The following is a 16431-nucleotide window of genomic DNA, read 5'->3' on the forward strand; positions in this document are numbered from 1 at the left end:
ACAAGAAACCTCACGCTGTTGCTCTCTCTTCCAATGTAATTTGACTTATCTCTCATTTTTAGTTTTTAAGTAACTGCTTTTACTTCAGTGATTGACTATACTTTGGCTCCAATTGAAGCTCAATGAAACAATAATTCTTAAGATAGTATTTTGTGAATAAAGATGGTTTACGTAGGAATCTTCTGAGTAAATTATTCCTATTTTATTTTATTCCAGAGAACAGCATTTAATCTGATGAAGCCACTCTTACATAAACAAGAATGTGAGTTCTAGGTACTTGTAATCTAGCTGATGGAAATATCTTTTAAACTCCCAACAAAGAAGTGTATTTAGTATGACTGTAGCAAATGTAAAGTGACTTTAGGCTTAATGAAGAATTGTCACTGATTTACAGACTGGTTGGGCATTTCAGCCAGTTTTTCCATATCGGAATAACTAGAGCATGGGAGGACTAAAGGAGAGAACACAACTAAACATGTCACGGAAACAGGAGATCTCAACTACAAAGAAAAATGAAGACCTCTTGTTTATATTGGTTGCTTAAAACATTACATAGCTCTTGAGATACAATATTTCCTACATTAGATTCAAGTGAGTTATGAACTCCCATTTTCACCCCATATACAGATTGCACAATCACATTGTTTACACATCCACATTTTTACAAAATGCCATATTAGTACCTGTTGTATTCTGCTACCTTTTCTAGCCTCTACTATCCCTCCTCTCCTGCCCTCCCATCTTCTCTCTCCATCCCATCTGCTGTAATTTAATGCTTGGGAATTGGAAACCACACTTTAAACTCACTCTCCTCCCCTTTTTCCCTTCTGTCAAATTACTCATCATCTTCTTCTATTTCTCCTCCTCCTCCTCCTCCTCCTTATACCTTAATTCATTCATCATACACTCATGCATTAGTTCATTCATTCCTTTCACATATGGTGTTGGGGATACAAATCAGGACCTTTGAAAGTGTGAAGCCAGCACTCTAGTGCTGAGCCAAAACCCCAGCACCTGTCTTTTTGATTTTATGACTGTTTATATGAAATTCAGAATCGCATTCTGCTATGGTTTACTGATATGTGGATTGACCTAGTCCTTGTTTTCTGGGAGACTTTTGGAAAATATACATGCAATATTAGGCAATAGAAATGAAGAAACAAAGAGGAAATTCCCCAATTTCTTATTCTTAGAGTCCATGCTCTGACTATGCCTACCTACTGTAAAAACTTTTAAACCCTTACTCCCCATTTCTATATCATTGCTAACAAGTGAACATTCACTGCCCTACAACAAACCAGAGAACTCATATTGAACAATGTTTCCCCAGTAGAGACCAAGACACAATACTTATTAAAAAAAATACCCTAGTTATGAGTTAGTATGTAAAGGTATATTTGAGTGTTAAATGTGCTCTAATTATGTGTTTGTGTGTTTGTTGATGTGTGTGGTGTGTGGTGTGTGTGCTTGTGTGTGAAACAAGCACTGAGGTGTAAAATAAATGCAGGATTGCAACGGCCTTCTTAAAAATAAGAAGCAACTTTATCACATTTGAAGCCCAGTGAATACTCTGCCTGATACTTAACCTACAATTAATTGAAATGTGAAAAATTCAGGCCTCGAAAAACAAAGCCAACATACATACTGAATCTAATCAGTCTGTCTCACCTGTTTTCTAATCACTCCTTTCAATAAACCTAAATTGCCAGCATAAAACATCAGTTGTTCTAAACGAGTGGACGGATGTCCCCTGTCATGGGCTGTGTAAAATACATGGACGATCCGGCACTGATTGTTATCTAGAATGACTTCTGCCTGAACAACTATTGGAGAATTGTTGCTGATATACTGCGGTTCTTAAACCAGTAAACTGGAATGAAGGTAATTTCAGGCTGCAAAGAAATAAATTGATTTTACTAACTGGTTTTTGGAAAACACTGCCATGAAAAATTATCAATATGTTCATAAAGGAATCTACATGTCTCCTTACAAGGGTTTTACTTAATGGGGGAGGTGGTGAGGTCTGGATATAACTGAACTGTCCATTAGTAGGTAGAACAATATCATGGGAATCAGAGTGCACATTCCGGTTTGACCTCAATCTAGGTAACATGGATTCATCTCTGTGTAAGAGGCCTGCTTCTGAAAAACACAATGTAGAGCTCCTAAAGCAGAACGATACTTTCAGAATACCATGTTATGTTTGTAAATACATAGACAGATAGATATACAGAAATCAAAAATCTGAAAACGGTCTGGAAGTGTACATTTCTATAACTTACAATGTCAGTAGTGGGGGATTAATAGCAGATCAAGAAGACTGTATCTGCATGAGAAATGGTTCAATTTTTGAAGAAGTTTTTTAAATGAAAATGGACAAAAAATTTAAAGGGTTACAGTAAGTGTTGAGGAGTGACTTGGCAAAAGGAGCACAGAGGTGAGAAAGAATTAAGTAGAGTTCAATAGAACCAGGTATAATTTCTGTACACATAACTCCATGAACAGGAGCAAAGGGGACACTTCAAGAAATCATAGGACTAAGGAGAGATCAGGATTAGGAGGGTTTGTACTAGTCTAGAAATGCTGACCTGAAACCAAGTAAAGTTTCAACTCCTTCTTTTGAGGAACATTAGCTGTGCCGTGCTTTTCAAAAAGGAGTTGTCATAACTGATTGATGCCCATGTTAGCAACTCTTCTGAAATTACGTTGAAAGTAGACTAATGTGAGAGTTTCTCTTTAGAGATAATTCAAATTACTTGCATAGGAAGTGGCAGCAGGTCTGGGGATGTTGTAGCTCAGTGGCAGTGACCTTGCCTAGCTTGGGGCTGGCCTGCCATGGACTTTCACCCCAAACACTTGCAAGAAAAGAAAAGGGAGGGAAGGGAGAGAGAAAGTTGGAAGGGAGGAAGGCAAAGTTGGAGGGATGGATGGAGGTATAAAAGAAGGAAGCAGAAAAGGAGAAAAACCAGGAAGGGGGGAAGGAAGCAAGGAATGTAGGAAATAGGGAGAGCACAAGGGCAGAAAAAGGACTGAGTCACTCAAACAAAAGGCAAGGGACACAAAGACCAATATAGGCCATAAAAGCTGTTTGAACAGTTTAGTCAGCTTTAGAATCTGAGTGACATCAAACTGAATGTTATTGTGACTGGATGGAATCTTCCTACTAACCCCGCCTTGGCCTGGCCTAAACCAAATCAAGGGGTGGGTGGCATGGAGAGGAATTCTCTCTGGCTGGAGTGGGAGGGACCTAAACATGTGGCACTTGAGGATGCACTGGGTAGGGAAGGGGACAAGACTCCCCTGATGGGCAGTTGAGACAACAAGGCTCCTGGGAGCCCTTGATCATGGCTCCCACCACCATACGCACACCACCCACCATACGCTCAGCCCCTGAAGGGGCTCACAGTGGTCTGCTCCGTTGCCTGGTTCAGGTTGGAGTTCCGGACCAAACACCTGAGTGTCCACAGCCTGTGTTGGCCTGCCTGGGCAGGCTGTGGTTGTGGTGGCAAGAGCAAAAGCTGTCTTGGCGTGATGGAGGAGCCAAGGGCAGCCTCTCAGCCATACTAGTGGGTGGTTATGGAAGAAGCACCCAGGGTTGTGGCAGCATTGTCCGAAGACATGAAGCCAGGCCATCTCCCTTATGGCTTTCCTTGGGAGTTGATGATGTGTACAGCTCTTGGATTTTTTGCTGTTCTCTCACTTTTCTGGAGAGCTTTTCAGTCGGTTAGTAGCAGGCTTTACGTGGGAAGAGAAAAAAGGCTGGCTCTAAATCTTGCTGGACTTATTGAGGCAAAATGTGGATTTCTTGATAAAGTGAGCCTTGTTGAAAAAGAACATAAAGGCTTAGACTCATCTTTAAAGGATTGCAGGTTTGAGAAGGGTTCAAGGAAGCACAACACCTGGAGGCAACCTACGAAAAGCTGCATAGGTCCGAATCCAGCCATGGCGTTGAAATGCTCCTTCTAGAAGAAGAGCTCAAAGCACAGAAGGCTAAACATGGTCAACAGGATGAAACGATGGCACATCTATCAAGAGGGATACAGTCCCTCCAAGGTGAATCTGAATCCCTCAGATCACAAATAGCTGAAGCCAAAACAAACTGGAGACTCTTTCAAGTGAATGAGGAAGAACTGAAGCTGGCAATCAAAGAGGTTTTGAATGAAGGATCCCTACTTCCGCAAACGCAGAGACGAACAATACAAGGAGAAGCTGAAGCACAGAGGGAACAAGGAGGTGTCCAATATAAAGCAAAAATCATATTAGAGGACTCTAAAGTAGCTGGAGATCAAGTTCTAAGGGACACCGAAAATCACATGGAGTCTCTGAGTGAATGCTTGCTGAAGATGAAGGATAGATCTTCTCCAAGCCTGGGAGCCCAAAGGGATGGTGGTCACCTGGAACTGGGAAAGACGAGTGAACCCGAAATTGGTGCTCACTTGGAGGATGAGTCCAAAGGAGCTTTGAGGAACCTGGTTTATGGTGATAAGCTAAAGGCCTCCTTAGAAATCTTGGAAGGAGGAAGAAATCAAAAATGTACTTTCTCATCTGAAGTGGAGAAAACCACGGAAGACCTTACAGAACACCTTAAAAGTCTGCAGACTGAACAGGCATCCTTGCAGTCAGAAAATGCACAGCTACAAAGTGAGAATGAGACCCTACTGAAGAACTTGAAAGTCAGGATGAAACGCTATCAAGAAAATATGATGAAACTGCACAGGAAATTAAGAGTGGAGGAAAACTACCGTGTAGAGCAAGAGGAGAAACTTTCCAAAGTCGAAGAAAAGATGAGCCATACAATAAAAGAGCTGGAGACCTACAGAAAGAGAGCCCAATATCTTGAAGAACAATTGCAGAGTACCATTCATTCCTGTCTGGGGAAGATTATTTCCTCTGAAAAAGAAGCACATGCTAGTGAGTTGGCAGCTCGGATTGCTGAAAGAAACCTCAGCTATTTCAGGAAACAAAATGCACGCAACAGACAAAAATTAACTGAGAAGGAGCTGAGATTTGAAATTGTAGGAAAAGAGCCCTATGATGCACTGGATGATTCCAACTCAGCAATGGGCAGAAAGCCTTCTCCAAATGGGCCCTCACCAATAGGTCACCCTTCATCTGAAAGGAGACCTCCTCATTTTGAAAAGAGTGGTCCACTCACACTCTCCCCTTTCACTCCTGTGGGAGGAGGAAGAGGGTCAAGGGGCACTGGAGAATCCTCTGGACCATGCGACTAGCAGTAAAGGAAGAGAATCCAGCTGTCATAAGTTCACTGATTTTCAGAGTGCACCTTCTCAGACTGGGCCCCTCTCTCCTCCAGGGGAATAGGCCAGCAGGCTGATGATCCCTCCGCCAGGCCAACCATATTCTTCTGATGCACGTCTTCCTCTACAAAGGCAAGATAGGTTTTACTCAAATTGTGGTAGAGCATCGCAACCAGCAGAACACAGAATTCCTAATATGCCTCCTTTGGACTCTGATGTGCCTGATTCACCTCTCCATGCTGAAAACCAAGCAACTGGCTCTGGCTCTGTGTTGGCACCTTTCCCTCCAGTCAGAGGTGCCTTGTTTCCAGTTGACCCAAGGAGTCAGTTCCTGAGAAGAGGACCTTTTTTTTTCTCCACCTCTCCCAGGAAACTTGTCTGGGAACCTGGAGATTATTTTCCACCTGACCCGCCACCCACTCCATTTCCAATGTGATGTGTCTATGCAGGGAGGGGGTTTTCCTCACAATCTTCCCCCAACAGCTGGAATTCAGCCCTCTACACCCCCATTCTGAAAGTACAAGTGAGTTCCCTGAAGGGTTCCTTCCACCTGCAAATGAGCCTGTTACTCAACATCCAGAACCAAACAAGAAACCTCACGCTGTTGCTCTCTCTTCAAATGTAATTTGACTTATCTCTCATTTTTAGTTTTTAAGTAACTGCTTTTACTTCAGTGATTGACTGTACTTTGGCTCCAATTGAAGCTCAATGAAACAATAATTCTTAAGATAGTATTTTGTGAATAAAGATGGTTTACGTAGGAATCTTCTGAGTAAATTATTCCTATTTTATTTTATTCCAGAGAACAGCATTTAATCTGATGAAGCCACTCTTACATAAACAAGAATGGGAGTTCTAGGTACTTGTAATCTAGCTGATGGAAATATCTTTTAAACTCCCAACAAAGAAGTGTATTTAGTATGACTGTAGCAAATGTAAAGTGACTTTAGGCTTAATGAAGAATTGTCACTGATTTACAGACTGGTTGGGCATTTCAGCTAGTTTGTCCATATCGGAATAACTAGAGCATGGGAGGACTAAAGGAGAGAACACAACTAAACATGTCACGGAAACAGGAGATCTCAACTACAAAGAAAAATGAAGACCTCTTGTTTATATTGGTTGCTTAAAACATTACATAGCTCTTGAGATACCATATTTCCTACATTAGATTCAACTGAGTTATGAACTCCCATTTTCACCCCATATACAGATTGCACAATCACATTGTTTACACATCCACATTTTTACAAAATGCCATATTAGTACCTGTTGTATTCTGCTACCTTTTCTAGCCTCTACTATCCCCCCTCTCCTGCCCTCCCATCTTCTCTCTCTATCCCATCTGCTGTAATTTAACGCTTGGGAATTGGAAACCACACTTTAAACTCACTCTCCTCCCCTTTTTCCCTTCTGTCAAATTACTCATCATCTTCTTCTATTTCTCCTCCTCCTCCTCCTCCTTATACCTTTAATTCATTCATCGTACACTCATGCATTGGTTCATTCATTCCTTTCACATATGGTGTTGGGTATCCAATCAGGACCTTTGAAAGTGTGAAGCCAGCACTCTAGTGCTGAGCCAAAACCCCAGCACCTGTCTTTTTGATTTTATGACTGTTTATATGAAATTGAGAATCGCATTCTGCTATGGTTTACTGATATGTGGATTGACCTAGTCCTTGTTTTCTGGGAGACTTTTGGAAAATATACATGAATTATTAGGAGATTGAAATGAAGAAACAAAGAGGAAATTCCCCAATTTCTTATTCTTAGAGTCCATACTCTGACTCTGCCTACCTACTGTAAAAACTTTTAAACCCTTACTCCCCATTTCTATATCATTGCCATCAAGTGAACATTCACTGCCCTACAACAAACCAGAGAACTCACATTGAACAATGTTTCCCCAGTAGAGACCAAGACACAATACTTATTAAAAAAATACCCTAGTTATGAGTTAGCAGGTAAAGCTTTATTTGAGTGTTAAATGTGCTCTAATTATGTGTTTGTGTGTTTGTTGATGTGTGTGGTGTGTGGGTGTGTGTGCTTGTGTGTGAAACAAGCACTGAGGTGTAAAATAAATGCAGGATTGCAACGGCCTTCTTAAAAATAAGAAGCAACTTTATCACATTTGAAGCCCAGTGAAGAATCTGCCTGATACTTAACCTACAATTAATTGAAATGTGAAAAATTCAGGCCTCGAAAAACAAAGCCAACATACATACTGAATCTAATCAGTCTGTCTCACCTGTTTTCTAATCACTCCTTTCAATAAACCTAAATTGCCAGCATAAAACATCAGTTGTTCTAAACGAGTGGACGGATGTCCCCTGTCATGGGCTGTGTAAAATACATGGACGATCCGGCACTGATTGTTATCTAGAATGACTTCTGCCTGAACTACTATTGGAGAATTGTTGCTGATATACTGCGGTTCTTATAGCAGTAAACTGGAATGATGGTAATTTCAGGCTGCAAAGGAATAAATTGATTTTACTAACTGGTTTTTGGAAAACACTGCCATGAAAAATTATCAATATGTTCATAAAGGCATCTACGTGTCTCTTCACAAGGGTTTTACTTAATGGGGGAGGTGGTGAGGTCTGGATATAACTGAACTGTCCATTAGTAGGTAGAACAATATCATGGAAATCAGAGTGCACATTCCGGTTTTGACCTCAATCTAGGGAACATGGATTCATCTCTGTGTAATAGGCCTGCTTCTGAAAAACACAATGTTGAGCTCCAAAAGCAGAACGATACTTTCAGAATACCATGTTATGTTTGTAAATACATAGACAGATAGATATACAGAAATCAAAAATCTGAAAACGGTCTGGAAGTGTACATTTCTATAACTTACAATGTCAGTAGTGGGGGATTAATAGCAGATCAAGAAGACTGTATCTGCATGAGAAATGGTTCAATTTTTGAAGGCGTTTTTTAAATGAAAATGGACAAAAAATTTAAAGGGTTACAGTAAGTGTTGAGGAGTGACTTGGCAAAAGGAGCACAGAGGTGAGAAAGAATTAAGTAGAGTTCAATAGAACCAGGTATAATTTCTGTACACATGACTCCATGAACAGGAGCAAAGGGTACACTTAAAGACATCATAGGACTAAAGAGAGATCAGGAGGGTTTGTACTAGTCTAGAAATGCTGACCTGAAAACCAACTAAAGTTTCAACTCCTTCTTTTGAGGAACATTAGGTGTGCCGTGCTTTTCAAAAAGGACTTGTCATAACTGATTGATGCCCATGTTAGCAACTCTTCTGAAATTACGTTGAAAGTAGACTAATGTGAGAGTTTTTCTTTAGAGATAATTCAAATTGCTTGCATAGGAAGTGGCAGCAGGTCTGGGGATGTTGTAGCTCAGTGGCAGTGACCTTGCCTAGCTTGGGGCTGGCCTGCCATGGACTTTCACCCCAAACACTTGCAAGAAAAGAAAAGGGAGGGAAGGGAGAGAGAAAGTTGGAAGGGAGGAAGGCAAAGTTGGAGGGATGGATGGAGGTATAAAAGAAGGAAGCAGAAAAGGAGAAAAACCAGGAAGGGGGGAAGGAAGCAAGGAAGGTAGGAAATAGGGAGAGCACAAGGGCAGAAAAAGGACTGAGTCACTCAAACAAAAGGCAAGGGACACAAAGACCAATATAGGCCATAAAAGCTGTTTGAACAGTTTAGTCAGCTTTAGAATCTGAGTGACATCAAACTGAATGTTATTGTGACTGGATGGAATCTTCCTACTAACCCCGCCTTGGCCTGGCCTAAACCAAATCAAGGGGTGGGTGGCATGGAGAGGAATTCTCTCTGGCTGGAGTGGGAGGGACCTAAACATGTGGCACTTGAGGATGCACTGGGTAGGGAAGGGGACAAGACTCCCCTGATGGGCAGTTGAGACAACAAGGCTCCTGGGAGCCCTTGATCATGGCTCCCACAGCCATACGCACACCACCCACCATACGCTCAGCCCCTGAAGGGGCTCACAGTGGTCTGCTCCGTTGCCTGGTTCAGGTTGGAGTTCCGGACCAAACACCTGAGTGTCCACAGCCTGTGTTGGCCTGCCTGGGCAGGCTGTGGTTGTGGTGGCAAGAGCCAAAGCTGTCTTGGCGTGATGGAGGAGCCAAGGGCTGCCTCTCAGCCATACTAGTGGGTGGTTCTGGAAGAAGCACCCAGGGTTGTGGCAGCATTGTCCGAAGACATGAAGCCAGGCCATCTTCCTTATGGCTTTCCTTGGGAGTTGATGATGTGTACAGCTCTTGGATTTTTTGCTGTTCTCTCACTTGTCTGGAGAGCTTTTCAGTCGGTTAGTAGCAGGCTTTACGTGGGAAGAGAAAAAAGGCTGGCTCTAAATCTTGCTGGACTTATTGAGGCAAAATGTGGACTTCTTGATAAAGTGAGCCTTGTTGAAAAAGAACATAAAGGCTTAGACTCATCTTGAAGGATTCCAGGGTTGAGAAGGGTTCAAGGGAAGCACAACAGCTGGAGGCAACCTACGAAAAGCTGCATAGGTCCGAATCCAGCCATGGCGTTGAAATGCTCTTTCTAGAAGAAGAGCTCAAAGCACAGAAGGCTAAACATGGTCAACAGGATGAAACGATGGCGCATCTATCAAGAGGGATACAGTCCCTCCAAGGTGAATCTGAATCCCTCCGATCACAAATAGCTGAAGCCAAAACAAACTGGAGACTCTTTCAAGTGAATGAGGAAGAACTGAAGCTGGCAATCAAAGAGGTTTTGAATGAAGGATCCCTACTTCCGCAAACGCAGAGACCAACAATACAAGGAGAAGCTGAAGCACAGAGGGAACAAGGAGGTGTCCAATATAAAGCAAAAATCATATTAGAGGACTCTAAAGTAGCTGGAGAACAAGTTCTAAGGGACACCGAATATCACATGGAGTCTCTGAGTGAATGCTTACTGAAGATCAAGGATAGTCTTCTCCAAGCCTGGGAGCCCAAAGGGATGGTGGTCACCTGGAACTGGGAAAGACGAGTGAACCCGAAATTGGTGCTCACTTGGAGGATGAGTCCAAAGGAGCTTTGAGGAACCTGGTTTATGGTGATAAGCTAAAGGCCTCCTTAGAAATCTTGGAAGGAGGAAGAAATCAAAAATGTACTTTCTCATCTGAAGTGGAGAAAACCACGGAAGACCTTACAGAACACCTGAAAAGTCTGCAGACTGAACAGGCATCCTTGCAGTCAGAAAATGCACAGCTACAAAGTGAGAATGAGACCCTACAGAAGAACTTGAAAGTCATGATGGAACGCTATCAAGAAAATACGATGAAACTGCACAGGAAATTAAGAGTGGAGGAAAACTACCATGTGGAGCAAGAGGAGAAACTTTCCAAAGTCAAAGAAAAGATGAGCCATACAATAAAAGAGCTGGAGACCTACAGAAAGAGAGCCCAATATCTTGAAGAACAATTGCAGAGTACCATTCATTCCTGTCTGGGGAAGATTATTTCCTCTGAGAAAGAAGCACATGCTAGTGAGTTGGCAGCTCGGATTGCTGAAAGAAACCTCAGCTATTTCAGGAAACAAAATGCACGCAACAGACAAAAATTAACTGAGAAGGAGCTGAGATTTGAACTTGTAGGAAAAGATCCCTATGATGCACTGGATGTTTCCAACTCAGCAATGGGCCATCACCAATAGGTCACCCTTCATCTGAAAGGAGACCTCCTCATTGTGAAAAGAGTGGTCCACTCACACTCTCACCTTTCACTCCAGTGGGAGGAGGAAGAGGGTCAAGGGGCCCTGGAGAATCCTCTGGACCATGCGACTAGCAGTAAAGGAAGAGAATCCAGCTGTCATAAGTTCACTGATTTTGAGAGAGCACCTTCTCAGACTGGGCCCCTCTCTCCTCCAGGGGAACACGCCAGCAGGCTGATGATCCCTCCGCCAGGCCAACCATATTCTTCTGATGCACGTCTTAATCTACAAAGGCAAGATAGGTTTTACTCAAATTGTGGTAGAGCATCGCGACCAGCAGAACACAGAATTCCTAATATGCCTCCTTTGGACTCTGATGTGCCTGATTCACCTCTCCATGCTGAAAACCAAGCAACTGGCTCTGGCTCTGTGTTGGCACCTTTCCCTTCAGTCAGAGGTGCCCTGTTTCCAGTTGACAAAAGGAGTCAGTTCCTGAGAAGAGGACCTTTTTTTTTCCTCCACCTCTCCCAGGAAACTTGTCTGGGAACCTGGAGATTATTTTCCACCTGACCCGCCACCCACTCCATTTCCAATGTGATGTGTCTATGCAGGGAGGGGGTTTTCCTCACAATCTTCCCCCAACAGCTGGAATTCAGCCCTCTACACCCCCATTCTGAAAGTACAAGTGAGTTCCCTGAAGGGTTCCTTCCACCTGCAAATGAGCCTGTTACTCAACATCCAGAACCAAACAAGAAACCTCACGCTGTTGCTCTCTCTTCCAATGTAATTTGACTTATCTCTCATTTTTAGTTTTTAAGTAACTGCTTTTACTTCAGTGATTGACTATACTTTGGCTCCAATTGAAGCTCAATGAAACAATAATTCTTAAGATAGTATTTTGTGAATAAAGATGGTTTACGTAGGAATCTTCTGAGTAAATTATTCCTATTTTATTTTATTCCAGAGAACAGCATTTAATCTGATGAAGCCACTCTTACATAAACAAGAATGGGAGTTCTAGGTACTTGTAATCTAGCTGATGGAAATATCTTTTAAACTCCCAACAAAGAAGTGTATTTAGTATGACTGTAGCAAATGTAAAGTGACTTTAGGCTTAATGAAGAATTGTCACTGATTTACAGACTGGTTGGGCATTTCAGCTAGTTTTTCCATATCGGAATAACTAGAGCATGGGAGGACTAAAGGAGAGAACACAACTAAACATGTCACGGAAACAGGAGATCTCAACTACAAAGAAAAATGAAGACCTCTTGTTTATATTGGTTGCTTAAAACATTACATAGCTCTTGAGATACCATATTTCCTACATTAGATTCAAGTGAGTTATGAACTCCCATTTTCACCCCATATACAGATTGCACAATCACATTGTTTACACATCCACATTTTTACAAAATGCCATATTAGTACCTGTTGTATTCTGCTACCTTTTCTAGCCTCTACTATCCCCCCTCTCCTGCCCTCCCATCTTCTCTCTCTATCCCATCTGCTGTAATTTAACGCTTGGGAATTGGAAACCACACTTTAAACTCACTCTCCTCCCCTTGTTCCCTTCTGTCAAATTACTCATCATCTTCTTCTATTTCTCCTCCTCCTCCTCCTCCTTATACCTTTAATTCATTCATCGTACACTCATGCATTGGTTCATTCATTCCTTTCACATATGGTGTTGGGTATCCAATCAGGACCTTTGAAAGTGTGAAGCCAGCACTCTAGTGCTGAGCCAAAACCCCAGCACCTGTCTTTTTGATTTTATGACTGTTTATATGAAATTGAGAATCGCATTCTGCTATGGTTTACTGATATGTGGATTGACCTAGTCCTTGTTTTCTGGGAGACTTTTGGAAAATATACATGAATTATTAGGAGATTGAAATGAAGAAACAAAGAGGAAATTCCCCAATTTCTTATTCTTAGAGTCCATACTCTGACTCTGACTACCTACTGTAAAAACTTTTAAACCCTTACTCCCCATTTCTATATCATTGCCAACAAGTGAACATTCACTGCCCTACAACAAACCAGAAAACTCACATTGAACAATGTTTCCCCAGTAGAGACCAAGACACAATACTTATTAAAAAAATACCCTAGTTATGAGTTAGCAGGTAAAGCTTTATTTGAGTGTTAAATGTGCTCTAATTATGTGTTTGTGTGTTTGTTGACGTGTGTGGTGTGTGGGTGTGTGTGCTTGTGTGTGAAACAAGCACTGAGGTGTAAAATAAATGCAGGATTGCAACGGCCTTCTTAAAAATAAGAAGCAACTTTATCACATTTGAAGCCCAGTGAAGAATCTGCCTGATACTTAACCTACAAATAATTGAAATGTGAAAAATTCAGGCCTCGAAAAACAAAGCCAACATACATACTGAATCTAATCAGTCTGTCTCACCTGTTTTCTAATCACTCCTTTCAATAAGCCTAAATTGCCAGCATAAAACATCAGTTGTTCTAAACGAGTGGACGGATGTCCCCTGTCATGGGCTGTGTAAAATACATCGACGATCCGGCACTGATTGTTATCTAGAATGACTTCTGCCTGAACTACTATTGGAGAATTGTTGCTGATATACTGCGGTTCTTATACCAGTAAACTGGAATGAAGGTAATTTCAGGCTGCAAAGGAATAAATTAATTTTACTAACTGGTTTTTGGAAAACACTGCCAAGAAAAATTATCAATATGTTCATAAAGGCATCTACATGTCTCTTCACAAGGGTTTTACTTAATGGGGGAGGTGGTGAGGTCTGGATATAACTGAACTGTCCATTAGTAGGTAGAACAATATCATGGGAATCAGAGTGCACATTCCGGTTTGACCTCAATCTAGGTAACATGGATTCATCTCTGTGTAATAGGCCTGCTTCTGAAAAACACAATGTCGAGCTCCAAAAGCAGAACGATACTTTCAGAATACCATGTTATGTTTGTAAATACATAGACAGATAGATACACAGAAATCAAAAATCTGAAAACGGTCTGGAAGTGTACATTTCTATAACTTACAATGTCAGTAGTGGGGGATTAATAGCAGATCAAGAAGACTGTATCTGCATGAGAAATGGTTCAATTTTTGAAGGAGTTTTTTAAATGAAAATGGACAAAAAATTTAAAGGGTTACAGTAAGTGTTGAGGAGTGACTTGGCAAAAGGAGCACAGAGGTGAGAAAGAATTAAGTCGAGTTCAATAGAACCAGGTATAATTTCTGTACACATGACTCCATGAACAGGAGCAAAGGGTACACTTAAAGACATCATAGGACTAAAGAGAGATCAGGAGGGTTTGTACTAGTCTAGAAATGCTGACCTGAAAACCAACTAAAGTTTCAACTCCTTCTTTTGAGGAACATTAGCTGTGCCGTGCTTTTCAAAAAGGACTTGTCATAACCGATTGATGCCCATTTTAGCAACTCTTCTGAAATTACGTTGAAAGTAGACTAATGTGAGAGTTTCTCTTTAGAGATAATTCAAATTACTTGCATAGGAAGTGGCAGCAGGTCTGGGGATGTTGTAGCTCAGTGGCAGTGACCTTGCCTAGCTTGGGGCTGGCCTGCCATGGACTTTCACCCCAAACACTTGCAAGAAAAGAAAAGGGAGGGAAGGGAGAGAGAAAGTTGAAAGGGAGGAAGGCAAAGTTGGAGGGATGGATGGAGGTATAAAAGAAGGAAGCAGAAAAGGAGAAAAACCAGGAAGGGGGGAAGGAAGCAAGGAAGGTAGGAAATAGGGAGAGCACAAGGGCAGAAAAAGGACTGAGTCACTCAAACAAAAGGCAAGGGACACAAAGACCAATATAGGCCATAAAAGCTGTTTGAACAGTTTAGTCAGCTTTAGAATCTGAGTGACATCAAACTGAATGTTATTGTGACTGGATGGAATCTTCCTACTAACCCCGCCTTGGCCTGGCCTAAACCAAATCAAGGGGTGGGTGGCATGGAGAGGAATTCTCTCTGGCTGGAGTGGGAGGGACCTAAACATGTGGCACTTGAGGATGCACTGGGTAGGGAAGGGGACAAGACTCCCCTGATGGGCAGTTGAGACAACAAGGCTCCTGGGAGCCCTTGATCAGGGCTCCCACCGCCATACGCACACCACCCACCATACGCTCAGCCCCTGAAGGGGCTCACAGTGGTCTGCTCCGTTGCCTGGTTCAGGTTGGAGTTCCGGACCAAACACCTGAGTGTCCACAGCCTGTGTTGGCCTGCCTGGGCAGGCTGTGGTTGTGGTGGCAAGAGCCAAAGCTGTCTTGGCGTGATGGAGGAGCCAAGGGCTGCCTCTCAGCCATACTAGTGGGTGGTTCTGGAAGAAGCACCCAGGGTTGTGGCAGCATTGTCCGAAGACATGAAGCCAGGCCATCTTCCTTATGGCTTTCCTTGGGAGTTGATGATGTGTACAGCTCTTGGATTTTTTGCTGTTCTCTCACTTGTCTGGAGAGCTTTTCAGTCGGTTAGTAGCAGGCTTTACGTGGGAAGAGAAAAAAGGCTGGCTCTAAATCTTGCTGGACTTATTGAGGCAAAATGTGGACTTCTTGATAAAGTGAGCCTTGTTGAAAAAGAACATAAAGGCTTAGACTCATCTTGAAGGATTCCAGGGTTGAGAAGGGTTCAAGGGAATCACAACAGCTGGAGGCAACCTACAAAAAGCTGCATAGGTCCGAATCCAGCCATGGCGTTGAAATGGTCTTTCTAGAAGAAGAGCCCAAAGCACAGAAGGCTAAACATGGTCAACAGGATGAAACGATGGTGCATCTATCAAGAGGGATATAGTCCCTCCAAGGTGAATCTGAATCCCTCAGATCACAAATAGCTGAAGCCAAAACAAACTGGAGACTCTTTCAAGTGAATGAGGAAGAACTGAAGCTGGCAATCAAAGAGGTTTTGAATGAAGGATCCCTACTTCCGCAAACGCAGAGACCAACAATACAAGGAGAAGCTGAAGCACAGAGGGAACAAGGAGGTGTCCAATATAAAGCAAAAATCATATTAGAGGACTCTAAAGTAGCTGGAGAACAAGTTCTAAGGGACACCAAAAATCACATGGAGTCTCTGAGTGAATGCTTGCTGAAGATGAAGGATAGATCTTCTCCAAGCCTGGGAGCCCAAAGGGATGGTGGTCACCTTGAACTGGGAAAGACGAGTGAACCCGAAATTGGTGCTCACTTGGAGGATGAGTCCAAAGGAGCTTTGAGGAACCTGGTTTATGGTGATAAGCTAAAGGCCTCCTTAGAAATCTTGGAAGGAGGAAGAAATCAAAAATGTACTTTCTCATCTGAAGTGGAGAAAACCACGGAAGACCTTACAGAACACCTTAAAAGTCTGCAGACTGAACAGGCATCCTTGCAGTCAGAAAATGCACAGCTACAAAGTGAGAATGAGACCCTACAGAAGAACTTGAAAGTCATGATGGAACGCTATCAAGAAAATACGATGAAACTGCACAGGAAATTAAGAGTGGAGGAAAACTACCGTGTGGAGCAAGAAGAGAAACTTTCCAAAGTCGAAGA

The sequence above is a fragment of the Callospermophilus lateralis genome, chromosome 11, assembly GCF_048772815.1.
Source record: "Callospermophilus lateralis isolate mCalLat2 chromosome 11, mCalLat2.hap1, whole genome shotgun sequence".
Classification (NCBI taxonomy): domain Eukaryota; kingdom Metazoa; phylum Chordata; class Mammalia; order Rodentia; family Sciuridae; genus Callospermophilus; species Callospermophilus lateralis.